The sequence below is a fragment of the Schistocerca cancellata genome, unplaced genomic scaffold (genome assembly GCF_023864275.1).
Source record: "Schistocerca cancellata isolate TAMUIC-IGC-003103 unplaced genomic scaffold, iqSchCanc2.1 HiC_scaffold_644, whole genome shotgun sequence".
Lineage (NCBI taxonomy): Eukaryota > Metazoa > Arthropoda > Insecta > Orthoptera > Acrididae > Schistocerca > Schistocerca cancellata.
In genome coordinates this window covers 7,501-12,500 of record NW_026046655.1, presented here as the reverse complement: position 1 = coordinate 12,500, position 5,000 = coordinate 7,501, and the positions used below count along the sequence as shown (strand labels likewise).

Below are 5,000 nucleotides of genomic sequence, written 5' to 3'. Positions count from 1 at the left end.
CGTGCGGCTAGAAGCCGCCTGTCCCTCTAAGAAGAAAAGTAATCGCTGACAGCACGAAGGATGTCACGCGACTAGTTAGCAGGCTAGAGTCTCGTTCGTTATCGGAATTAACCAGACAAATCGCTCCACCAACTAAGAACGGCCATGCACCACCACCCACCGAATCAAGAAAGAGCTATCAATCTGTCAATCCTTCCGGTGTCCGGGCCTGGTGAGGTTTCCCGTGTTGAGTCAAATTAAGCCGCAGGCTCCACTCCTGGTGGTGCCCTTCCGTCAATTCCTTTAAGTTTCAGCTTTGCAACCATACTTCCCCCGGAACCCAAAAGCTTTGGTTTCCCGGAGGCTGCCCGCCGAGTCATCGGAGGAACTGCGGCAGATCGCTGGCTGGCATCGTTTATGGTTAGAACTAGGGCGGTATCTGATCGCCTTCGAACCTCTAACTTTCGTTCTTGATTAATGAAAACATACTTGGCAAATGCTTTCGCTTCTGTTCGTCTTGCGACGATCCAAGAATTTCACCTCTAACGTCGCAATACGAATGCCCCCGCCTGTCCCTATTAATCATTACCTCGGGTTCCGAAAACCAACAAAATAGAACCGAGGTCCTATTCCATTATTCCATGCACACAGTATTCAGGCGGGCTTGCCTGCTTTAAGCACTCTAATTTGTTCAAAGTAAACGTGCCGGCCCACCCAGACACTCAATAAAGAGCACCTTGGTAGGATTTCAACGGGGTCCGCCTCGGGACGCACGAACACGCACGAGGCGGTCGCACGCCTTCGGCTCGCCCCACCGGCAGGACGTCCCACGATACATGCCAGTTAAACACCGACGGGCGGTGAACCAACAGCGTGGGACACAAATCCAACTACGAGCTTTTTAACCGCAACAACTTTAATATACGCTATTGGAGCTGGAATTACCGCGGCTGCTGGCACCAGACTTGCCCTCCAATAGATACTCGTTAAAGGATTTAAAGTGTACTCATTCCGATTACGGGGCCTCGGATGAGTCCCGTATCGTTATTTTTCGTCACTACCTCCCCGTGCCGGGAGTGGGTAATTTGCGCGCCTGCTGCCTTCCTTGGATGTGGTAGCCGTTTCTCAGGCTCCCTCTCCGGAATCGAACCCTGATTCCCCGTTACCCGTTACAACCATGGTAGGCGCAGAACCTACCATCGACAGTTGATAAGGCAGACATTTGAAAGATGCGTCGCCGGTACGAGGACCGTGCGATCAGCCCAAAGTTATTCAGAGTCACCAAGGCAAACGGACCGGACGAGCCGACCGATTGGTTTTGATCTAATAAAAGCGTCCCTTCCATCTCTGGTCGGGACTCTGTTTGCATGTATTAGCTCTAGAATTACCACAGTTATCCAAGTAACGTGGGTACGATCTAAGGAACCATAACTGATTTAATGAGCCATTCGCGGTTTCACCTTAATGCGGCTTGTACTGAGACATGCATGGCTTAATCTTTGAGACAAGCATATGACTACTGGCAGGATCAACCAGGGAGCTGCGTCAACTAGAGCTGAGCAGCCGGCCGCCCGGGAGTGTGTCCCGGGGGCCCGCGCGAACACGCAAGCGTCCGCTCAATTATTCTGCAAACAGGAGGAGGCTGGGCTCCCCTGCACAATACACCTCGAAACCCTCTCAGGTCCCGGCGGCGCGCAGCGCCGTCCTAAGTACTTGGTCGGGTTCGAGAGAGGCGCAATCGCCCGGAGTTAGGCGAGTAGACGCTTTAGGTGCGACCACCCGTGCTCCCAACTGAGCTTGCCGCTGCCGACAGAGGCCCGGGAGCGTGCTGTCGTGGCATTGCCGGCGGGAGACAACACGCGCCACCTACGGTGACCGGCAGCTCCAACGCCAGCGCCACAGAAGGGCAAAGGCCCCACGTGGGTGCCGAAGCGAACTCTCCCAGCACAGCGCACGTGCCAACACGTCCGCACAACTGCGATACAAACCACCAGCGAGAACCGCTGGGGCGACCGAGCAGCAGACGGCGTCGCGGCGCCGAGTGCCGGGCGGCGGCGCATCCTCAACGCACACAGTCCTCAATCGGACCAGCACACTGCAGATGTCCACCGCGCTTCGCACCGGGTCCGCGAGGACCCACTTTGGCTGCACGGCGCCGCGCGCAGGGTGCCCCGGCGCGCAGCTGCGCCGCCTGCCGCGTCCGTCGGCCGGCGCGCCTGCCACTGGGCGCCCCCACCAGCCGGCTGTAGCGCGTGCGCCCACGCACCGCGCGGCCAGCACGCCGGGCGGCCCCCCCTCACCGGCCGGGGACAGTCCCACCCACCCACAGCCGCGTATCGCTTCACACCCAGATTCACATTCACGTTCGTTGGTATGGTGGGGACCGCTTCGTAGCTGTACCGATCGTTGCCCTCACAGATGTACCTCCAGCAAGATCAACCGCACCACAACGGGTTACCAGTTGTTCATTTGCGTAACGTCACCAGTAAACGTACACGTCCATCCCCGTTTGCAAAGTCAACTATTATTGCATGCCTGCCTGTCAGGTGTCAAGACACACTACATTCGCTCACATCCACGCAACAAAATGTGCCCGACTAGAGGGCACGTGGAAGGTGCCCCCGTACATATGCGATCTCCATTGCGCGACCAACTGTCAACCGGCCTCTGTAGCATGTCGCAGATGTGGAACGCGGGGCACCGTGCTATCACATTGTGTGAGAAGAGACTACTACGTCTGCATACACGCGCCACTACATGAACAGACGGCTCATGCTGATCGCCATCCACTGCGTCCATTACTCCCACACGTCTCTATGGCGTACCACACTGCAATGCAGCTGTTATGGGGAGATGACACATAGCTGTGTACACAACATTCTGAGCCGGTTGCGGTTGGACAACAATACATTAATGTAACGTGTCATATGCCAATTACAGAGCAGGGTAAGGCACAACGTGGGTTAGGTTAAGGCACAACGTGGGTTAGGTTAAGGCACAACGTGGGTTAGGTTAAGGCACAACGTGGGTTAGGTTAAGGCACAACGTGGGTTAGGTTAAGGCACAACGTGGGTTAGGTTAAGGCACAACGTGGGTTAGGTTAAGGCACAACGTGGGTTAGGTTAAGGCACAACGTGGGTTAGGTTAAGCCACAACGTGGGTTAGGTTAAGCCACAACGTGGGTTAGGTTAAGCCACAACGTGGGTTAGGTTAAGCCACAACGTGGGTTAGGTTAAGCCACAACGTGGGTTAGGTTAAGCCACAACGTGGGTTAGGTTAAGCCACAACGTGGGTTAGGTTAAGGCACAACGTGGGTTAGGTTAAGGCACAACGTGGGTTAGGTTAAGGCACAACGTGGGTTAGGTTAAGGCACAACGTGGGTTAGGTTAAGGCACAACGTGGGTTAGGTTAAGCCACAACGTGGGTTAGGTTAAGCCACAACGTGGGTTAGGTTAAGCCACAACGTGGGTTAGGTTAAGCCACAACGTGGGTTAGGTTAAGCCACAACGTGGGTTAGGTTAAGCCACAACGTGGGTTAGGTTAAGCCACAACGTGGGTTAGGTTAAGCCACAACGTGGGTTAGGTTAAGCCACAACGTGGGTTAGGTTAAGCCACAACGTGGGTTAGGTTAAGCCACAACGTGGGTTAGGTTAAGCCACAACGTGGGTTAGGTTAAGCCACAACGTGGGTTAGGTTAAGCCACAACGTGGGTTAGGTTAAGCCACAACGTGGGTTAGGTTAAGCCACAACGTGGGTTAGGTTAAGCCACAACGTGGGTTAGGTTAAGGCACAACGTGGGTTAGGTTAAGGCACAACGTGGGTTAGGTTAAGGCACAACATGGGGGTAGATTGCGGTACAAATTGCGTTACATTGCGGTGCAAATTGCGTTACATTGCGGTGCAAATTGCGTTACATTGCGGTGCAAATTGCGTTACATTGCGGTGCAAATTGCGTTACATTGCGGTGCAAATTGAGTTACATTGCGGTGCAAATTGAGTTACATTGCGGTGCAAATTGAGTTACATTGCGGTGCAAATTGAGTTACATTGCGGTGCAAATTGAGTTACATTGCGGTGCAAATTGAGTTACATTGCGGTGCAAATTGAGGTAGGTTAAGGTGCAACACAGGTTAGGTTAAGGTGACATAGGTTAGGTTAAGGTGACATAGGTTAGGTTAAGGTGACATAGGTTAGGTTAAGGTGACATAGGTTAGGTTAAGGTGACATAGGTTAGGTTAAGGTGACATAGGTTAGGTTAAGGTGACATAGGTTAGGTTAAGGTGACATAGGTTAGGTTAAGGTGACATAGGTTAGGTTAAGGTGACATAGGTTAGGTTAAGGTGACATAGGTTAGGTTAAGGTACAAACTGGGTTGTGTTATGGTACACATTGCGTTGTAGTACAGTACACGTTAGGTTTGGGTACGGTACACAATGTGGTATGGGATGGCGTGTTGTGGGGGGGGGGGGGGGTGAGGTTCGTTGATATCGACCGTAGGACGTGGATGCCCGAGGCAGCGTCAGTGTGTCAAAGGAGTTATGTCACGTCGGGATGCGCTTTCCGCCAGTGAGAGGGGGGGGGCGAGCCGTGTCTGTGGTTGCGGCAGACCTGTGTGTTTCATTCCTGCCAGTGTGTTTGTGCTGTAAGACGAGGCAGTGTGGTGATGTTGGGTGCACCCCTGTGTAGGACATGTGTGGGTGTTGGTGGCTTATCTGAGCAATTGTGGTTGTCGGACGAGTGGGATATTCTGTTTTATGATTGGACCTCCTGGCCTGGTTATCATAGTCTGGTTGGTGTACTGTGGCGGATAGGATGCACCGGACGTTGGTCCATGCCGGTGCTTAATTATTGTATCTGTGTTTGTTACAGGCAGAGAGTAGTGTGTGATAGAGTGTGTGGGTGATAGAGTGTGCGGGTGACGTGTGGTTCGTTTTGTTTGCACAGACGTTCAGCATGTATAGGGGCATTTGCGTATTTGATCTATCTATGTGGGCCTGCATAGTTTACTGAGCAGTGCTGCG

At 53.2% G+C, this 5,000-nt stretch overlaps 1 non-coding gene across 1 annotated transcript in view; it reads right to left on the bottom strand.

Moving 5' to 3' along the window:
• LOC126137874 (small subunit ribosomal RNA) overlaps positions 1 to 1,518 on the bottom strand; it is a 1,909-nt gene extending 391 nt beyond the window's left edge. Inside the window, exon 1 of the ribosomal RNA XR_007528003.1 lies at positions 1 to 1,518. This exon is cut by the window's left edge and continues 391 nt beyond it. This is a non-coding gene — a ribosomal RNA (small subunit ribosomal RNA).
• Positions 1,519 to 5,000: the final 3,482 nt, after the last annotated feature.